This window comes from Haliaeetus leucocephalus, unplaced genomic scaffold, assembly GCF_000737465.1.
Source record: "Haliaeetus leucocephalus isolate CR32 unplaced genomic scaffold, Haliaeetus_leucocephalus-4.0 Scaffold130, whole genome shotgun sequence".
Lineage (NCBI taxonomy): Eukaryota > Metazoa > Chordata > Aves > Accipitriformes > Accipitridae > Haliaeetus > Haliaeetus leucocephalus.
Window position 1 is genome coordinate 1,202,241 of NW_010972566.1, and position 22,722 is coordinate 1,224,962.

Genomic DNA, 22,722 nt, shown 5'->3' on the forward strand with positions numbered 1-22,722 from the left:
CAGGGAAGGCCACAAATCTGACATACAGGCTCTAACCATGGTTTGCACAGGATGACTTTCTGTGAAGTCTTTTTTTATTGTCATTGTGAGGAGGGGTGTTTCTACTTAACATCCGTAGGACAGTGCAACCGAAACCAGCATCAGGTGTATGGCTGGAACCCCCTGCTCCTGACCCCTGGTAATGTGGTCAGCATAACTAATGGCAAGCATGGCAAGCAGCCATTCTCTGTGACCGAGCGGGTCACATATCCCTTCCCTTTCTCCTCATTATCAGGCCCTGAAGGTCCCGTGAACCAAACAGACTAACCAAACAGATTTCTTCTTCCCCTCCCGACCGGCCTCAAGGCTCCTGGGCCCCAGGCCGATTACTCCCTGCCTTGCCGGCCTTGAAGGTCCCAGGCACGCGGCCAGCCAAGTGCTGTTGATGACCCTGAGGCAAGCGTAACTGTGCACAGAGCACTGTCTGTAAAATCAAGTGGTTACAAGTCCCAAGTGGGGAACTTGGACCCCAACTGCTGCTCGACCGCGAGACCTGTGACCCCCCGGGGACCAGGGACACCTCCGCTGTTGTCTGCTTCCTCCCGGGATTGAGGGAGTGGCTTGAATTCTTTTGTACGGTTTTCAAGCCTGGATTATGATTGTTGTGTTGATACGGCAAATCATGTATTAAGATTGGACCCAACCTGAAGAGGGTCGAGGGGATCAGAAACTGTAAGTTAAGTCGTATTATGAATTCTGTATGACACTACTTGTAAGTTGTACTACATTGATTCTGCCTGCAGAAGTCCTGTGCCGTTCTAATCATAAATTCTGTGCTATACTAATCATAATATCCCGTTGAGAAAACAGAGTTTTAATTGTGACTACAGGTTAGTGCCATCATCATTCTGGCCAGGATCCCTAAAAGAACCTCTCTGTCCCCTTCGTGTCGGGTGACAGAGGTGTGGATCCATCAGGACTGAACACATGAACTCAGTTTGCATGTACACCATATATATATCTACTAAACAGGAGGGATGCCCAAGTCTTAATGGAGACCTTTCTGACTGGGCCAGCCACCTACTTTCTTTCAGGCGCAGGGGGACTGCAGACCAGTCACCTCCTGTATCACGCATGCACTGCAAGTTCAGCACCTTCACCCAAATACCAGACTTAGTGTTTCTGCAGAGAAAGTGAACAAAGTGTTCACCATACAACCAGCTTGAGAAGTTCCCATGAATACTATTTCTAATATCAGCCCACAATCAGCCCAGTTGTCCTGGAAAATACTGTTTTCACTGTCAGTGTAGAATAAAACAAAGGACCAAGAGACTTTCCTCTCCTCTCTGAAAGATGCGGCAGCACTCCAGAAAGGCTGCTGTCACCTCAGTAATGCACCAATCCACATCGTGCCCCAAGCTGCCAAATAATTTATGCTAACAGTTGAGCCTTCCAGATTTAGTGAGTGTTAGTTGTAGGACTCCAGCTTCTGACTCATCCTCACTGACAGGACAGCTGGAGAGGTTAAAGACATCTGACAAAGGCATTTTGAGTCACCCTACTACCTAAAGTATAGAATCTGTGGGATTTTAATCAGAGCCTAACCCTTTAAATACCCATTTGAGATAAGTCATATAAGCTAGACGCTACTATACTTATTCACTAGCACGAGGGTTTGAAGAAAAGCCTGTATCACAGAGGAAATTAATATATAGGGGGGTAGGCAGACATGCTTTTACAAAAGAGTTTGGTTAACCCACCAAATCTGGGATACTGACATGCCAGAAGTGGCATGTTTTGTGCAGGTATTTAAGACTTACTTTCCCAAGCATATTGCCAAAGAAGATCCAAACCTGGATACAATGCTCATTTGAGTGTTGACGGGTTCTGACTTCGTATCTGCCTTGCTAATCCAGATGAAGCAGCATCAGTTCTGCATGTTCCTTCTTTCTTGATGTAATCTAGGTTTGTGCCAGTAATATGGTGGTTTCTGCTCATCCCTGAGCAGCTGTTAATGAGAACAATATGGCCATTTACTTGTACAAAGCTGTCTATACCAACTCACCTTAAACCCTTTTGTACCCTGGGGAAAAAATGAACTGTGTTAGAAAATGCTGATATTAAATACAAAAGTATTACTACATACAAGACTGTGGGTGTATGCTGCTCTACTATTTAGATACTGATCTGGAACTGGTGAAGAATACAGAGGTATTGCTATGAATCAACTGTTTACTCAAGATTTTCTTTTAAAGTTATACATAGGCGTTGACAGACAACACATTTAACTACAGCATTACTGAATGAAGCATGCCACATACTGATAAGATTTTTTTTTTTTTTTAAGCAAAGAATAAAATTGTTTGTTGATGCGTAAATGAGGGAAGGACCAACTCTTAAACCCAAGGATTTATTCTGCAGATGGCAGAAGTCAGAGGCTGACAGGCACTGTGTATGCCTGGCCAGTTCTATTTACGATTTTATCTCTTTTCTAAAGAGAAAGCTTCCTAGGGCAAGCTGTCAGAGCACAGGTGAAAATGGAAAGAACCATTATATCTAGCCCTACCACCTGTTTTCCCTTTTTCCACTGTGGGATCACAAGATCTGGGAGTCTTGCTTAACAGCAGTTTAAATTCAAGGCTCTGCCAGAGGAAGCATTACTTCTAAAGTACACTCAACAATCCTGAGGAGCCCACTGCGAAAAATACAACTTGTGAACTACAGGCAACTGTAAGTTTGTTAGTATTTTTAGATCAATAACCACTAAAGTAAAGCAAGAAGAGGTGGCAACCTCTGCTGCTTTGCAAATACGCAGTGTTTTATACCACAACATCCCAAAACAATAGTTTTGTTTTGGATGAGGATTATCCAATGAAAAATCACCCACCTCTCGGAAAACATAATTTACTAGTTGAATTGTGTCTAACAGGTATGTATCCTCTTTTAGGCTCCTTCATTTCACAATGACTTAGAAAAAACACTCAGATTCACCCCATGTCTGAGATAACTTGTTTTACACTGCCTGTCCTAATCACAAGTAATCTTTTGATCTTTCCTCTCCACAAAACACTAGGCATTCTACATGAGAAAATTTCAGATTTGCTCCCAAAGATGCTCTCAACAAATGTGACAAATGCTGATTTCAGATTAAAAGCTTCCAAATAAGATTTTAGTTAAAAACCAGAGGCTACTTGATTTTGGGGTGGTAGTGGAATGTGTTCGGGCCAAATACACCACAAAATTTTATGTTTGATTTTTATTGTTAATGACTTAACACATCAGTATCTTAGCATCATCATTCAATGTACTCTAAAAACATTTATAGGCAGATGGACTGCAAGGAATGTGAACAAGGAAAGCCAGCTCATGCTGTAGGGAGGAACACATAGTTCTGGCATACTAAAAATAAAAAGAAAGCATTAACGCACCATATGCTGTGCAACAGCAAATAGTGTTATTTAGAAGCGTTCCAATAAAAGCTAACGATGGCAAAAGTTCAGACCTACTAAAAAAACCCTGAAGGTGACTTCAGTCAGCCACATGCTTCACTGTTAGATAAAACTCGTATTTTATGCAATGTAGTTTCTTTCATTTTACACAAACCTTAGGATAACATATACCCAGTTAAAGTTTTCCTTGTTAAAGTTACTAACCATGGCAGACAGGAGTTGAAATGCAAGTGGTGAAGCAAATTTTGGTTTGTGTATAGCCCATGACTATTTTTTCCTAAATGACTGACTTGTCTTGCACCTCAGTTGTAGTCTCTTTCTACAGACTAAGTTCTGTTTTAATCTCTGTATTAGTACTACTATGCAGATGCACATTCTCTCTCAAGCTGTATGAGCAGAGCAGTAAAAAAAGGGAGAAGGTCTTTACTAAAGCAAAGTATTTTCTTGTAAGTAAAATTCTTTGTTATCACAAACCCATGTAATTTCAAGTCACGTAATGTTCATTTTCAGCATTTTTGGAAGCCACAGGCAACATGGGTACAAGAACATGGGTGCCTCTGTGTGTGCGCATAGTGAATAGTCAACAAACAAGCAATTTTTTCCGTAACTTTAAACTGAAGATAGCAACCAGGAATAGATTATTTCTTAGAATGAGTCATTGATCTTGGAACTGGGGAGACGCCTAAGACGACTTAGGAGAGCTAAGTCTTTTAAGGAATATAAACACTTCAAACTGCCACACAATAGACAAGGTCTACTGACTGTAGCATGGTACTGGGTGAAAACCTCATAATTTAATGACACCACAGCCTTGTGCAAATCTTAATCTAATTTTAACTTTGTTTATAAAATGGTGGTAGCTTCACATACCCTGCAGCAGAGATGTGAAATCAGTTAGTTACACTCTCAATTCTTCAGCACTGGCAGACAAGCTTCTCAATCTCAGCCTTGTTGAAGCGGTAACTCATACTGGACCTGATTACCCTAACAATTACAGGAGTATGCAGATGGCAATCACTACATTTTCTTGATTTTCTGTTCTCTTGGTGTCAAAACACAACCGAGGTCTTCCTACTGACTTATTTGGTCTTTTGCTTTGTAGCAAAGTAGTTAAAGCATGGAATCAAAACAGGACCACCTTTGCTCAACAGCTCTAACTCCAGCCCATCAGAAAACATGGAGGGAAATGCAATAGACTTAATCCATATTAAAAACCTTCAGTAAATTGCCATTCTGCAGTTGAGTCTGTGAGGTAACCTGACATCAGCAAAAACATATGTCAAGGATTAAAACACTCTTAAGCATATTCTAGAAAGTCATATTTAAACCAAAAGATGCATGGTTCAAGTTTGTTAGATTTTACCTGACAGGTCTCAAGTATTACTGAACTGTCTGAAAGAACTACAGTTGATTCAAAGCAGCAAACAATGACTTCACATGTCTTTGTTTTGTTCCAGAAGAAATATTTCATTAGCATCCCAGATGGAAGTTTCAGAGTCCACAATGTGTGTTCATTCTTGTATACCCAGATGCTGAATACTTCAATTCCCTTTTAAAAACATAACTAGAACATTTGTTCTTAATGCAACAGAGGAGTTGCACTAAGAATTTGCATTTGCCCTCTTATCAGAAAGGGAGCTGAAACAAAAATGTTCCCACCTCAGACCAACGCTGAACCCAAGCTGGCATTCTGAAGCCTTTGCTTTTGTGCATGGCAGACCTCTGTTCACAGTCAACAGCAAGAACTAAAATACACGTCTCAACTCATTTGGAGCAACTGTTGGACGACAATAGCTTACATTCACTGAACACTTTCCCCTCACTACTGCCTGCTTCTGCTTTAACTCCACTTCCAACACAAACAGAAAACCCAAACAAACAGAAAACCCAAAGACTCACTTTTCAACTCATAACCTGCCAAGTGAAAAGGAATCAGCAGGCCTGTAAGGAAGAAGTCTCCACAGAGACAGAAAAAGGGTCCCTTTTCTCACCCTTGTTCCTGTCAACATAAGGGACTGCTCCCAACCCCCTTGTATGTGAATAGAGCTTTTAGAAACTCCATTTGTTCTTCTTAACTCATGAGTAGAGTAGGCCAGACAGGGAAACGGGGTGGCACACTTTTTCCAAGCAATCTCATTCCTCTTTTCCCACATGCAAATATATGGAATGCCTACTAACCCTTCCCAACATACCCTCCTGCCCCACATAATACTCTTTCATTCTCCTACTACTTGACCCATTTTTTAGTTCAAAAACAGCTAACACAAACCAGCTATGATCGCAAGCTAGAACATGCTGAACCAACTGCCATGAACCAGAACAACTTCAGACACAGCTGAAAGCAAACAGGAAACAAGGAAAGATAGTAGTTTGACTTGCTTACAGCAAAGCTGTCCCCTCATTACACAGAGACCAACAATGCTCAACTCTAAGATCAGTCTTTTTCTTTGCTTAGATAAATTTATGAATTCTGATACTGTTTTCCCCTTAAAATTAAATGCTCTGCTCTTACTCTTCAACCATACTTTTCTATGTCCGAGGTGCATCTGCTCCAACTCTTCATTGATTGAGGCCACCATCTCCAGCTTCAACTTTGTTTCTGCTTCCTGTCCCATCGCTCTGATTTTTCCAAACTCTGAAAGAAAAAAAAAAAAGGCAACTCAGTGGTTGCTTGTAGGCAAAAAAACCTTTGCCCTATACCAAGCTGCCATTTTCTTTGAAATAATTAAATCCTTATTCACTGTAAAACAAAATAAAAATAAATTAAATAGGACCATATAGTTTTATTACACAAGAACTTATCCAAGTTAAGTTTAGGTTATTCAAAGAATGTGAGGAGAAGACTGCTAGAGGTACAAACAGGGAAATGAGGATACCTAGTGACTGTAATGAATAACCTCTAAGATGCCTTTGCTTCAGCATTGCTAAGGGGACAACAGAATAGATGGATCTCCAGTAGTTTGCTCACTCTAAGTGTAGATATTACACAGTATATGAAGGCTTTGAACTTCAGCCATTGATAACATGGGTTAGTTGATCACCATCAACAAGGATCAAGAATAGGCTTCCTAACACTGTATTTTCAAATTCAGAAATCTGATACATTGAATTTATCAAATTTCCTTTTCAAGAGAAAAGTTAATTTTCCATGACATTTTGATCATAATTACTACATTTAACTCAATCATTTTTGTCCTCTTAGTTGTTTAGTGTTTTTATGGGAACCTTTGTAGGCAAACTGTCAACCTCATTATCCAAACAGCTTGAGCAGCAACAGCTTAATATCTGTCATGGAAAGGAACACGGTCCTCTGATGACTAGAGCTGTGAGGCCACCAAGTTAATTTTTCTACTCTTTCAGCAAGGCACACTATTTTTATACAGTCCCTCAAAACCCTCTCACCTCTGAAGGCTCCAAACTCCATTTCAATCAATACTTTAATTGTACCATGAGTTTTGAGTAAATAAAGCTTTTCAAACTAATCCAGAAAACAAATTTTGCACTTTAAAATGCATTAGGGAACTGAATAATCCCAGGTAACAATCCCAAGAATATAAAAAAAAAGATGTTTTCATTTAAGTACATTCTGTCCTTGCTTGCTAAATTACAGCCCTATACAACTAGTATATAAAAAATTAAACTCAAGTTACACAACATTCTTTCTCAATGTTTCACATAAAGCATTAAGTAGCATAGCAATACTTAGTGTAGTATATCTTTTGGGAAGTGAGTATTTTCCAAATAAGTCTAATAAAAAAAGCTAACTCCTCAATTTTCACATATTGAGATTGCTGTGCTAACAGTATAGTGCGAGTACTAAAATATTTTTCTACCACTTTGAGGTTCTTTGTCTCAAGAGTGAACAAATGTCATTGAAATGCTGCATGATATTAACTTGAATGCTTAAAAATAAACATATTCTCAAGAACAGCAATTTAGAATGACCATGTGTAAGTAGTAAGAATTACTGTCACCTAAGGCATAATTTCAGAATGCCATGAAGAATATGCTTTTTTAAATCAGATATTTGACCCTGAAAAATACACATCAGACTACACCAGAACTGATCCAGTTAAAACTTTTTTTTTTTTTTTTTTTTTTAAATTTAAACCCCCCCAAAACATTAAGACTACCCAAAAACTTCACTGGTACTATGCAGAATGGGGCAAGAGCACTCTTACAGTGAGGTCCCAAAAGTTACTCCATACTTTTCAGCTGTATATATTACTTCATTCATATAAAATTATTTACATTTCACATTGGTAATAAGAAAAACAAACAGACTGTAAAAACTCCATTATCTGCATTAGTATTGTTTTAAGACCACATGAAGTAATGATGATTATTACCAAGCTAAAAAACTAGCGAGAGTTAGAGCTCAGGGGAAAATGAAAAATCTGTAAGGGAATTCTTTCTCTACACCCTTAGAAAGTGCTGAGTAGTACTGACTCTATACTAATTAACTACTATGCTCATTGTAACATTTATCCATAAGCTATGAATTCAAGTGTAGACTGAACGTAGCTCCATCCATGACAGAGCAAATATGTGCTGAACACCGCCAGTTACTCTAGAGAAGAGCTGTAAGTTCTTAGCGTTCGTGGTAGAACAGTTATTGGCTAAGAACACGGCGGGCGGGGGAGGCGGAAATTAGAAATTTTATGGGAATTTGAGACTGGCTCTTTTCAACCACTGTCTCAAGTGTGTGGATCATTAATTACTTTTAAGAGACCTGCAAAAGATAGCTGGTAAAAACAAACCTAAATCTGCTAATTTTGCAAATGTGCTATGTGTATATTCTCATCCATCACGAATTTTCCAGGAGTTCCATTCAGAAAGAGGCTAGAAACAGATTCAGATATAGATTTCAAAAACTACAAAGTTTATTATGTTAAAAAAGTTCCGAAAAAGGTTTCCCTCATTTACAAGCATTTGTATGGAAGTATAAAATTTAAATCATTCAAATAGCTATGGAGCAAATTCATGATTTGTAATCAAAAGGCCTTTTCTTCAAGTAATCGCTTATGTTATGTGCGTATTTTGCAAAGGGAAGAAAACCCCACTACTCTCACATTCAGATTACTTCAATATCAAGAGAGAAAGCGTTTCTTGGACTGGATCTGACAAAAAGAAACTAAAATTCTGAGAGAAACCTATAGGAGATAACATTTTAATGACACAGATCAATGCAGGAAAACACCTGGTCAGTTGGTCTCAGAAAGTTAAGTTTTACCATCTGTTTCACTTACTGCTTTTGTGGCAGGCCTCGAGTTTGACTGTAAAGACTGTAATGCAACATTTGGGGAGGGGGGAGAGCACAAACTGGAGAACAGATCACTTGGACTCAACAGTTAATAAAAAATAATCCTTCTGACATCAGCCTAACTCTAGATGTTCATTTATAATCAAGACAAGCAACACATCAGAGTTATTGTTTATAACTGTAAGACAAAAACCTCAGAACTACAATGTGGCAATAATTCTATTAAATTCCTCTTTCCTAAGATTAAGGATAAAAAAAAAAAACTTTAAGAGGTTGTGAAGTGAAGGAAGAGTCAGAGTACTGATACCCAGTGAAGGTAAGGATAATCTACAGGTAACTGACCAAAATTCATTTAATGTATCATATGATATTAATAAGCTATAATAAAAACCTATAGTATTTGGAGAAGGCTACAGCTAGAAGGATAGCAAATAATTCCCCATTATTCTATTAATTGCTAAAGTTTCGTAATTTCAATAACATTGAAAGCACGCTGAAATCCAGCTTCTTCAGATAATGATTAGAAGACTTGGGGAGTGTTTGTACATTTTGCTAGAAAAGTAAATGCACACAGTTTATGAAAATTTATACATGTTGGGGCACTATGGCTATGTTTTGTGCTCTTAAAAAAAGAAGCAATTTTCTCAGTAACTAATTGGACCACACTCAAAAAAAAAAAAAAAATCAATGTACATTCTGGAAAGCCATTAGCCATTACATTGCCAGCACAAAACTTTTTATTGCTAATGGAACAGATGTAATGCAGGGATTGTTAGCAGTATAAAAACCATCATGGCAAACACCCCGGCAAAGGAGCCTTGCTGGCTCCATCCTCTTGATCACTTAGCTGCGTAGACAGATATGTCATATTGATACTATTTATATATACACACACACACACTCATTTGAGAGGAGGAAAGACATTTAATATTCCATCTGAAATACCTCAGAGTAACCAGGTATAAGTAAGGAATTCTGAAGAGTAGTGATATAAACCACTGCTAGATATTCTTATTTATTTAAACCAAAATAGGTCTTAGAAGTCCATACAGCTGGCAATTACAGGTGGACACCAGTACACTCCTCAGTGTCAGAGGTACATAAGCTGGACATAATCACACAATTTTAAACTATCTAAAATTTTATGTTTTAGCATCACTCAGTGGCTGTTGATGCCTCATTTGCTTCTGTTTAAGATCAATAACTTCCTTCCAAAGGGTCCCCCCGCCCCCCCCGAAAATTCAAGGGAAATATTTCAATAGATCTTAAAAAAGCCCAACATTGACAGAAAAAGGGTGAGGGGAAACTGGGATTTTGTAAGTAACACTAAACTCCTCAAAACAATCATCAAATGCTTCCTTCATCATGAAGTAAAACCTATTTACATGAAAACAGAGATCTATGGAGATAAAACAGGGCAAGTGAACAGATCATTAGTGACACATCCTAACACCTTATTAGTTAAATTGCTTTTAAGTTCAGTTATTATATCAAGCAGGAAATACATCCTGCATAAAGTAGGCATCAGAAACAAGTTTCTAGTATCCTTCACTTAGTAACTGAAAGGCAACAATAAATGTCATCCCATGAACCACTGAGTTGCTCATGAACACAAATAAGTTTTAAAGCAAAAGAATATGACATAGTGATAAATTACACATGCTTATACCTGAAGCATGGATGATCTTTAGGTGCCCAGAGTTATAAACCTGGGTCTCATTTATTAAAAACATGCTCTAAAGTGATGTTGAAAGATACCAGAGGAACTGCAAAGTGAACTTTTCCATTTCAGTTCAGACAAATTAAATTTTGTTTCACAATTTACTTAAAGAAAAGACCACATTGATTAAAGAGGACTTCATCACATCTTGAATATAAAAACCCTAGACCTGAAAAGCAAAGTGCATATGGCAAACAAGAGAGGGGGGAACTGGAAACAGTAGACAGAAGAGCATGCTGGTCAGCCTCGGTAATGGTTGCTGTGTTGTTGCATCCTTAGATCGCGAAGGCTGCAAGTCAGGCAATGTTTCTTTGGAGAGGTAATACCTTTTATTAGACTAACTCATATAGCTCAAAAAAAGACCCGACATGCATCTGGGCACATAAGACTTTTGAGGTCACTGTGTGACCAAAAGCTTGTGTGGCACCCTGTCCCATTATAAGCGAGTCTAATAAAAGATAATTACCTTCCTCCACAAGCCTCATCTGATATATATTATTATATCACATGCAGTCTCTGCAAAGAGATGATAGTGAAAAATCAGGATACCGGTTTAGCAAGAGTCATGTACCATCATAATACATAATCTCTCAAGACTGTTACAGCACTTCATTAAAATGTCATAAGCAGCAAAGAAGCTATACCAAACAAGCAAAAAGCCCTCATGTACAGGAAGACAGTACATTCAGGGAACTCCCTAGACTGAGGGAGCAGCACCCTACTTGCTTATTTTAAGTCTGTAATGCAATGCTATGGAAAAAGGCAGCAAGAGGAAATTCAATCCCTGGGAACAGGGCAGAACTTAGTTATCACAGTGGTATTTATTAAAAGGAGGTCCTGTATTACAGGAGCTGTTTCTCTTAGAAAAAACCAAGCAACCGGAGAAAGAAAGTTAGCTAAAAATCCATCCTGAACAGATGAAAAGAGACGGTACTTCACCTGGAGAAGCAAAGATTACGTGCGTCCAAGCTACTTGCCTTGACAGCCTCCTGAATTAGCTTTAAAGGTCAACTCTTCAAGAAAGTAGTCAAAAGCCCTGAAAAGGTCTCAGTGAGGTACCAGTCTTCAGCTGGCTCCTTGGCTTTCACCACCAGGAGTTCTATTAGAAAAGCCTCAAGTTGCACAAGAACATGTTAGGCAATTTAAGTTTCCCAACTTTCTTTTACAATACAGGATTTAAATGTGTTCTCGTAACACAACTGCACATCAGACGTTAACTGAGTAACTCTGCAACAAGCATAAAGCGCTCCAGGCATACTACATTTCAGCCACCTTCAGGCATCTAAAAATATGATGTCTAAGCTAATTATTCCAGATTCAGGAAGCCACGCACAACCAAAAGGTAATTTATCCCATGCTAGAAGGTGACTTGAGATTTAATTTTCAAACCTGAGTTCCTCAGTTTAGCAGATAGCTTATTTCTTCAATTGTCTACCCTGCTAGATGCATGAACACAAAGAAAATTTTTATTAATTTGGTGAGTACTGGGATCCCAAGGACATTATTTGGGAATGTGGTTCAACACCGTTAAAAAATGACAATGCTTTACATCACACAGGTGCAGTGGCCCAGCCTATGAACTGCAGCACATAGCGGACTGTTGGCTACCACATTTCATCATCAGATCAGTCCAATCCCATTAAGCAGGCCCCTGTAGCAACTGACAGATACACAATTGCATAATGGAATAGTTCTCCACAATCAAGAGGAAAACTGGAATGACTGTTTCCCAACAGTACCCAAACAAAGAAGGATTCTGACTGTTGAGGATGGTGGTACAGAAAAGAAAACAAAAACCTCCCACCCACAAACCAGGAAAGAACCCACATGCTCAGGGTCTTGATACATACTAGCTTTAGAAGGATTCGACATACTGTTTTAAGCGTGGAATCCATGACATCCTGTTTTCCTTGAACCTGATGAACAATTGCTAACACCTTGCCGATCTCTGGATTATACTTACCAATTTCTATACAAGGTAAAGGTCCCTAAAACAACCAAAATAGAACACTGAATAAAAGCAGTGAGAAAGAGACAAAACGACTGCTTAAGAAGTTCTTTTATTTAGCATCTCCCTCACATTCTCAAAAGCTTCATGAAAAGGAAAGAAGCACATATATGTGACCAGTACCCCCTGCTCCTGACCCCTGGTAATGTGGTCAGCATAACTAATGGCAAGCATGGCAAGCAGCCATTCTCTGTGACCGAGCGGGTCACATATCCCTTCCCTTTCTCCTCATTATCAGGCCCTGAAGGTCCCGTGAACCAAACAGACTAACCAAACAGATTTCTTCTTCCCCTCCCGACCGGCCTCAAGGCTCCTGGGCCCCAGGCCGATTACTCCCTGCCTTGCCGGCCTTGAAGGTCCCAGGCACGCGGCCAGCCAAGTGCTGTTGATGACCCTGAGGCAAGCGTAACTGTGCACAGAGCACTGTCTGTAAAATCAAGTGGTTACAAGTCCCAAGTGGGGAACTTGGACCCCAACTGCTGCTCGACCGCGAGACCTGTGACCCCCCGGGGACCAGGGACACCTCCGCTGTTGTCTGCTTCCTCCCGGGATTGAGGGAGTGGCTTGAATTCTTTTGTACGGTTTTCAAGCCTGGATTATGATTGTTGTGTTGATACGGCAAATCATGTATTAAGATTGGACCCAACCTGAAGAGGGTCGAGGGGATCAGAAACTGTAAGTTAAGTCGTATTATGAATTCTGTATGACACTACTTGTAAGTTGTACTACATTGATTCTGCCTGCAGAAGTCCTGTGCCGTTCTAATCATAAATTCTGTGCTATACTAATCATAATATCCCGTTGAGAAAACAGAGTTTTAATTGTGACTACAGGTTAGTGCCATCATCATTCTGGCCAGGATCCCTAAAAGAACCTCTCTGTCCCCTTCGCATCGGGTGACAGAATAGGAGAAGGAAAATGAGATTGAAGAACCAGAACAAGGAAGCTTGTGCACTGCTAACATTCACATTAACTGAAATGGGATATTTAAATTCCAAAATGAGAGTGCTGCTTATACAGCTCTTTAGACACAGATGTGAGATTTGTAAGAAGTGCCAGCTTTTCAGGATCATGCCCAATTGTGCCTTCTGAGACAGTACAGTTTGTGCCTTTGAGTCTTTTGACATTTTTAACCGAAGATAACGTATTAGCTTGCTCACCATGGAAAGTTGTCTTGTACCACAGTGCAAATACTGAGGACTGCCAAAGCTGTAGTCATACTGTCTGCAACCAGAATAACTTAACAGTGGCAATACTAACTGATGCTCTCCAACCTTTGGTAAAAACCTCTCATACCTTACGGGGTAAACATGACTAACGAAGAGTCCAAGACTAGAACACATCCTTATCAGTGATCTGTGAGATATCCTGACTAAGTAGAATATTTAAAACTGATGAACAAACTTAGGATATTTTTACCTAGAAACATAAAGTTACTTACTTTCTTTTTTATCTTCCACAGCAACTTTTCCTGTCCTTTTTTGAAAAAGGGATGTTGGTGCTTGCCAGAACCATATTGTTCTTGCTTCGCAAAGCCCAACTCATATTGTGTAGCTTTATGAAAGTCATTTAAAAATGAAAAACAAAGACGAAGTTTGAGTTAAGTGACATCTCTGTGTCCAAATAAGAAGGCAAAACAAAACAGTTAAGACTTGCATTAGCAAGGACAACAGTATGTTCAGCTGCCAGAACTGGACATGGATGTGACCAAAGTTCTTATGACCTTCTGTGAAAAAAACAGACAGACTCAAGTTTTTCCCCAAAATGGGACTGGGAGGTAGGGATAGAGGGGGAAGGAGAGAAAGAAATCTTCTGCCTTCATAATTTGAAGGTCCTTTACAAATACTCTAAAGTTTAAATGATAATTAAGGTTTCCAAGTTTGGACAAAGCCCCAGCGTGAAAAACCCAAACACCTCCCATCCACCTCCCAACTAACAAAAACACGCCTCTGTAAAACCTTTGGGCTATATTCTCAGCTTCCCTAAGTAGATACTGCCCAGATGCTCAGTTCAAGTAAACTGCACTATGCATACGCAGATACTCCCTGAGAAACTACTATAAACACAAAGTCTCTAATACATAAAAGTTCTTCAGTGTAAGACTAAATAACTCAATTCTTAGAAAAGAACAACTCCCCTACACACCCTTCCTCCAGCCAAGAAAAAACAAACAACAAACTTGCAACTGAGGAACTGAAAAGGACAGCAGTTCATGGCAAAAAAAACTTAACAGAATATTATCTGGGGACAGAAAACAGTAAGAGGAGAAAGTTAAAGAAATTAAAAGAGGAATCGATGACAACTGTATTCTGCAAAAATCAGAAGAGCTTATATTGGGTAACGTAAACATACACACACGTTCTTCTTCCTCCCCCAAAATCTTATTTTTCAGTAAGTACAAAATTTTTTTCAGTTTATCTTAAAGTTTTTATAGCTGTTTCTGATGGCTGCCACTGAAGTACCAAGCATAACGATGATTTTTTTTCTTCCTGTTAAGCTAAGATGAATGTAAGAATTAAGGACAGGAGTAGCTGAGTGCAAAAACACACAGCTAAAGACTAAAACTTTGTTGCTGTCTTAGGATAACTAAAAATATTTATGAAACTTGTCATAATATTTGGAACAGGTTTTTTCACTAGGATGTGACAGACTGATTACTCAGACAATTTGTGCAAAAAGAAAACAGAACGACAGCAGGTTCTTGGAACTTATCTATTAAAAAGTTAGTGAAACAGTTTTGCTGAGTTGACTTACAGCTTACATATTTATGAGATGCTTCTAAATTCCACTCTAACCAACAAAGAAAAACTAGCTAGGAAGACTAAAGTGGAAGGGAACTCTGATGAATGATCATAAAATGATGAAGTTACAATCTTTCAAAAGGGGAACACCAGGATAAAAATAAATTCAGAGAATTGATAAGACAGATCTCATCAGATGCACAGTGACCTATAATGCGTTAATAAATTAGACAGTAGACATGGTGTACCATAAGTTAGGAAACACTACATTTTCCTGCAGAAAAATAAGAGGAACAATCATCTGACTGACAGGTTCACAACTCAAACCTTAAGACCAAAGCAAGTACTTCTCAAACCAAGGGTATGTATGCTTTAAGTACTGGGCTTTGAAGCTAAAAAGATTAATCCTGCCTTTGCTTCTAACCACCCCCCCGCGGCTGTGGTCTGAGATACTATATCGGACAAGACAGTCAAGCAGATATAATACAACTACAGCAAATCTGATAGAAATGCAACTAAGGCAACCCAATGTATTTTTAGGGCTATGGGGACAGACTTTTACAAATTCCAAAATCCCAGATTTCAGCATGCATGAGCTTGATCTTTACACAGGGAAAAAAACCCCAAACCAACTCAGAGGAACAGAGAGAAGCAGAGGAGGTAGCTAGGTAAAGGCTAACATATATGGAAGGCAGGGTAGAGAAAACAGATTTTTAGTAACTCTTCATTAATAGAAATTATTTGAAATACCAAAGTAATATAAAATTTTAAATAATGCTAAGCAATTTACAAAATTGAGCTAAATTATGTATTTTCATTCTTGCTCTGCCCTTGTCAGAAAGCTTAGCACAGCTTTCCAAACAACATGTTGCTCTTCCTGCCTGTGGAATTGCTGAGCTAGTATTACAAATACCCAGAATGGCACACCGCTAATCCAACAATTTAAGCCTTTATTTGAGATCTGTTTTAACAAACATACTCTGTTTTCAGTCTTTTGAGTCACAAGAACAGGTTTAGGCTTGTACATTGTAGTTTCTTAAAAAAAAAAAAGAAGTATCAATCACCATTCAATCCAATAGTCATTCCCATGAAACATTTCTCTTGGGGCAGGTCATATTTCTTAAAAGACAAAAGCAAACTAATTCTCGCCTTTTCAATGTGCATGTTAAATTACTAGGCTGTGCTTTCAGTCTTCTTGACACTATACTCCAATTCTAGATGATCACTTCTACTTTGATTTAGTGCTCCAATTGAGAATGATGGTGTGGAAGCACTGAGTGCTTTGGCTACGTTCCTTCCCATGCAAGGGAGGCGGACAATAAATCCTGGGGCATCCTGGGAGTCAGACTGTTCTAGAACTGTTATGTACAGAAAGTGGAAGAAGTGCACAAAACTGAAGATCTGTTTTTTAAACTTAATCAGTAATGCAACCAAGAGTCATGATGCACGTACTTCAAGAACAAATCAAGTCAGTAAGCATATCAGTTAAGGCTTTTTTAGGAACTTCAGTATAAATTTACCATGATTTTGTAATTCAGCTCAATCATTTCAAATCTTCACAGAGATACTTACTACCATCATTAACCTTTTTTATTGTATTGTCTTTTTAAGCATATTCTCACAGCAGACTATTTGACTCAAAAAGTCAAAGAGTGATAACTGACCTGGATCAGCTCCCTAAGCAGCTTCCCTGCGCAGCTGGCAGACCCTGGAAGGCAGTGCAGGGTCAGGAAAATGTACATCAAGTCACTTCACTTGCAACTCACCTGTCTGCTTATCAGCTCATTAACAGCACCTGGCTGCAGGTCAGAGCGCTCTCAGGGGCTACTTCTGTCACTAAGAGGAGCCAAGCAGGTTCTTGAGAGGTCCAAGAGATGAAGCTTTAACTGATCCTGTCGTCACAAATAGGCAACTTCTCCATCTCTCTTTAAAGAAAGGATTCACATTTATCCAGCGGATCTGTTACAGATCATAACGTTCTATACTTGTCATATTAGCTGCATATTTACATGCTGCACTGAAACTACCACAACACCACATCAGACAAGAACTTGTAAACACCACTAACTTGTACCAGGCATCTTACTTAAAAGATGCACTGAGGGGCCCAAATACATTTCATTTCCAGAATAAGCCATAAAATTAACATTTTAAAAGCTGAAAAGCTTTTACTGACTCAGGATTTCACAACTCTAGCATTTTAGTAATGAATGACAAATTCTTTTCCACAGCTCTTTCAGAACTGAAATTCCTTATTTCACTTATTTTAATGGAAAACTGTTAATATTATTTAAACCTACACATTACTTCTGCCACCACATGGTATGGTTTCTGGAATCAGAGTAACTGGCAGCATTCTATGAAATACCTGTTCGTCAGAGAAGCCTTCATCAGCAGTGCACAACTAAATAGCCTCTTAAAAATGGGAAAAAAAAAAAAAAAAAAGAATCTAAATACTTTTGACTATTCCCCTCCAGCACACAGAAGTCTGTAAAGACAAAGAAGATTGGCCCTTATTTTTTAACTATCATCCAATCAGAAACAGCCAGCCCGACTTTTGAGTTCAAAGTGACAATTCTGAAAGTTACTGAATCAAATAAACCCCACACAATCTAGCCATATATACAGAGATACACTCCTGTCATGGTTTAAGCCCAGCCAGCAACAAAGCACTACGAAGCTGCTCGCTCACTCCTCAGGAGCAGGACTCTTCACACTCTTCCCCTGCTCTAGCATGGGATCCCTCCAACAGGAGACAGTCCTCCACGAACTTCTCCAACTTGGATCCTTCCCACAAGCTGCAGTTCTTCATGAACTGCTCCAGCATGTGTCCCTTCCCCAGGCTGCAGTCCTTCAGGCACAGCCTGCTCCAGCGTGGGTCCCCCACAGGGTCACAAGTCCTGCCAGAAAACCTGCTCCAGCGTGGGCTCCTCTCTCCACAGATCCACAGGTCCTGCCAGGAGCCTGCTCCGGCGTGGGGTCCTCCCCGGGCTGCAGGTGGAGATCTGCTCCACCATGGACCTCCATGGGCTGCAGGGGGACAGCCTGCCTCACCATGGTCTTCCCCACAGGCTGCAGGGGAATCTCTGCTCCAGTGCCTGGAGCACCTCTGTGGCAGTGTACTGCCCTCCAAACCTGATCTGTATTTCCCATAACCCTGCTCAATCAATAACCACCAGCAGCTCTCATAACAGATGTGTCTGGTCATGCTGGCTGCATCCGGCTCAAAGTGGATTTGGGGGAGACAGATAACAATACAATAGCCAAGGGCTAATTTGAACAATACGCCCACCTAACCACAGTGCTGGTCAGTGTGCAACTCAAGTTGAGTTTGGAAGAAACTAACACCTGTAGTCAGTATGTAAATATAAATCAGTTGTCTTACTCGGTAATTAGTGGACAGCCCAGGGCCCCTTGACCTCTCCTGCATGGCAGGGGGCTGCACACACCAGGATGCCTCCTTGAGTAGGGATGCCTCTCAAGGTTACTCCTCGAGGTTGAGAGATTCCTTGCTGCAACAGGTTCTCAGTGATTAGTAGCATGCTGAACTTTGAAATCTTAGCTAAGTGATATAAAGGATTGATTGTGCACATATAATCTTTTAGACATAAACCGTTGACCAAGTCTGGGACTAAGTCAGGATCCAGCCGCATCTAAACTGCTCTCTGAGAAGGAGTTTAGAATGCAAGGGGGTCCTTTCTGAACCTCATGACTCAACAGGAAGGTCTCCCTGACAGTTTTGTCTGACCCTGTCCTCTATGCAGTAACAAGTGAACCCTGCCATCAAATCTTGTTAAAGCACTGTTGCATTTACTATCAAACTTTGCTAAATCGCTGCTTTGTATCAATAAACATATTGTTACTTCTCTCTTATGAGTGAAGTGTGTCACTCCATCCATGACAACCTCCTCCCCTCCTTCTTCACTGACCTGGGTGTCTGCAGAGTTGTTTCTCTCACATATTCTCACTCCTCTCTCCGGATGCAGTTTGTTGCACGGTTTCTCCCCCTCCTTCTTACATCTGTTCTCCCAGAGGTGCTACCACTGTCACTGATGGGCTCGGCCTTGGCCAGCAGCAGGTCCAACTTGGAGCCGGCTGGCATTGGCTCTGTTGGACGTAGGGGAAGTTTCTAGCAGCTTCTCACAGAAGGCACCCCTGTAGCCCCCCTGCTAACAAAACCGTGCCATGCAAACCCAATACAACTCCTCACTCACTCACTCTGTCTCAGAAGACAAATAGGAATCTCTCATACTTCACAGGTATTGTATTTTTTTAAATATACAGAGAAGAATCAAAAGTCTTAAACCTTGATATCTAAAGCACCATAAAAGCTCTCACGAGCAGCTATCAAGTTTCTTGGAGCATGAGCAGCAAGTGCTCTGTGTGAAGTCTGGCTCAGTGAGCCATAAATTCAATACTATCCTAAAATAATAAATGCACAAACCCAATATAATGCATTTAATTAACAAACCAGTGATAAACCACAGTGAGATTATTTACTGATACAGTTGTCACATTCCTGCCAGGCATGGATTAAAAAGTTGTCTTCAGCCATAACTGTCAGTTTATCACTCAACAACCTAAGCATAATGCGAACCCGTAAGTCACAGGCTTCATGTAAATAAAACATGATGGTTATAGTGCTTCCCAAGAGGACCCTCAGCTGAGGCTTTCCATTCTGTACCGCCGTTCAAGTCGTATGTGCTGCAAAAAGAACTTTGCCTCACAAGCATACAAAGCCTCTTCACCGTATCGCAAGTGAGCCAACCCACGCATTGAACAGATCAAAAGGAATCCATGCTTTTCCTGATGAGGCTTCTTACAAGGAGCTCCTCTGCAGGTTCCTACTCTTCCTCTGTCCCCTTTACTTTGCCACAATTCCTCCCCAGCCCCTGGTTTCCCTTATCTATCCACCTGGGTTACAGGCAAGATGTGCTGCACCCGACTTGAAGGCAGTGAGACACTGGAAGCCTGACCAGTGTGCTCCGGATGACCAGCCAACCGACTACTTGCAACAGTTAAGCAGCTGAATTCCTTTCTTGGGTGGTACAAGTAACCTGTGACTTTCTCTTCCTTGAGGGCACTAAATTTTATAAGATTTGGAGGACCCTAGCCTTCTTCAGGTGTCACGGGAGCGAAGACACACACACACACACACACACATTGTATAGACTTCATAAAGGCATAGGACCTTTACAGATCAGCCGTTCCCATGACTGCCAGCAGAACAGATCAGCCACAGAAGCCTTTAATACTGTTGACCCTAGGGAAGTTCCAAAAAAAAAAAAAAAACCCACCCCAAAAAAACCCCAACCAGACTGAGAAAGACACAAATATCTACATTAAAAAAAGTACCAATTGCTGCATATCTTCCCTAGTACTTAAGCCTCCATGTCTGGATTATAGTTGTTTTGTCAAGACACAGCTGAAACCAACCAGCTCCCTAACACCCCCCACCAAATTGCCTCACTTCCATTTTTTTACCTAAAGAAATCACACAAGAATACACAGAGCCCTTTGGCTATTTATGGCATTAGAAAAGAGTATTTAATTTTTTTAAAAAGAATAATCAATGTGGCATTATTACTTAAACCGACACTTCACCTGAAAGTAAGCAGCAGCCTCAGCAGAGGCTGTCTTGTTTCCATGTTAATGAAAGTAATTTATTTCTTTCAATGCTGTTTCAAGAGTGGAATAAAACCGACAAGAAAAGGCAGCATACATCTTTCCCAAGCTGTTTTTGTGAGCCTCAGTCAGAAACACTAGGTCATTGCTAGGGATGCTTTAGCTACTCTCCATGATGCCTTAAAGCGTTCGTTTATTCTGAAACACAGGAACATACAGAATCCATAGCGCTACCTGAGGACAGGTGTTATTAAATACTGCGGTATTCTTGCACAGCCTTCCTTTCAAAAGCGGCTCTTTCTTGATTCAGGACAACACATCCTAAACTACAGCCGATCCTCACAGCAGGCTGGTTAAGGATTAACACCACCCTCCTGCGTACATACCCAAACCACCGTGAAACTCCACCGACTGTTCCAGCCCAGCCAGGCGTCACCACCCGGGACCGCTCTCCTGTCAGCCATCAGCAGTCTAGGCACAAGGCAGAGGAAGGCTTCCTCACCAGCACCGGGGTCCCAGAGAACCAGCGCCGAGCTCCCGCCACGCTGCCCCGCAGCTAAGCAGAAGGCAGCCGCTACCTGACAGCGCTTCGAGCGCCCACCCGCCTGAGGCCCCCCTCTCCCCCCGCACCGCTAAGAGTTATTAAGACCCCACAGGCTGGCAGAAACAGCAGTTTAACTTGGGGCAGAGAGGCCGAAGCCCCAGCTCTCCCCTCACCCAGGAGGCGCCGCCTCGGCCGAGCCCCCCTCACCTCACCTCACGGGGGCGGGAAGAGATGGCGGCACCACCGCGGCACGGCGCGGGGCGGGGGGCGCCGCTCACCGCGGCCGCGGCGCTGAGCCCGCTGGCTTGGGGATCCCCCAGCAGCGCCCACAGCCCGCCGAGGAGCTGGGGCAGGGCTACGCCGCTACCGCCCGCCGCCTCCACGCCGCGCCCCGGCGGCCTCCCGCAGCATCGCCGCCAGGCGGAGCAGCAGGGCAGGGCGCCGACAGCTCGACGGAAAGGAGCGGGAGGAGGCGGACATCTTGGTCCGGGGCGGAAGTCCGGTGACACCGGCCTCCTCGCTCATTCCCGGCAGAGGGCAGGCATTGCCCTTAACCAAGATGGCGGAAAGCCCGTGGCGGGGGGAGCACCTCCACCGCTCCTCAGTGCCCGGGCGGGCGTTCCCGCCTCGCCGCCTGCTCGCAGGCGCATGTAGGTGCTGGGGTTTCCTTAGTTTCCCATTGAAAGAAGCCTTTACTGTGCCCTCTCCCAGCTGGCCGTTTATCTTGTTCCCCTCACCCGCCGCTGCGCTCCTGTCAGTTTACCCCTTTTCTGTCTGCCCGCGTGTGCTGCTTGAGAGGCCGGTACCATCTCGGCACCTGGCTGCTGGCGAGCGCTCGGCAGAAAAAAAACCAAGGCAGGAGAATCCCGGAGGATGACTGCCACAAGGCTTCCCTCTTGGTCAGCCACCCGAGGCAGGCTGTTGGCCAGGCCCCATGCTGGGCTCGGTCGGCGAGGGGGCACGTGGCCGTGGGGTGGCCCGAGGCCCGCGAGGAGGTGAGAAGGAGCCCGGGGCAGGCCTGCCTGTGGCCTGGCCTCCAACCTTCACCCCCAAGGCTCAGCTCCCGGCGGGTTGTCCGAGAGCTCGGGGGCCGGGGGAAGCGCCCAGCTCTTCTTTCAGCTCGGTGGTGTCACACAGAGCAGTGGACAGGCAGACCCGGTGGTGTCACCCGTCAGTGTCCTGCCGTGCAGCGGAGCTAAGGCTCGCCTGTCGAGGTTAAAGAGTAAATGTTTGTGAGTGACAATGTCACAACCTCCGTGCTAAGCAAAGAGACGCAATCCAGCCAGCGGGAAAACTGTCCGTGCCACTGTTTTCCTGAATTTAAACGCTTGCGTATGGCAGAAAACGGCACCCATCTATGGCAACTGGGAGTTTCAGTCCTTAAGCTTTATCT

General features: G+C 41.9%; 1 long non-coding RNA gene across 3 annotated transcripts in view; it reads right to left on the bottom strand.

Annotated features, from left to right (window-relative positions):
* LOC104843099 overlaps positions 1–21,620 on the bottom strand; it is a 27,154-nt gene extending 5,534 nt beyond the window's left edge. The window contains exons 1-3 of one of the 3 annotated variants that reach the window (XR_775529.1): positions 21,542–21,620; positions 5,941–6,063; positions 1,800–1,987 (exon numbers count right to left, since the gene is read on the bottom strand). This is a non-coding gene — a long non-coding RNA (uncharacterized LOC104843099). Of the gene's footprint in view, positions 1–1,799; positions 1,988–5,940; positions 6,064–16,926; positions 17,044–21,541 lie in introns of those variants that run through there. The other 2 variants (XR_775528.1, XR_775530.1) reach the window with 2 other exon arrangements.
* Between the last annotated feature and the right edge of the window lie 1,102 nt (positions 21,621–22,722).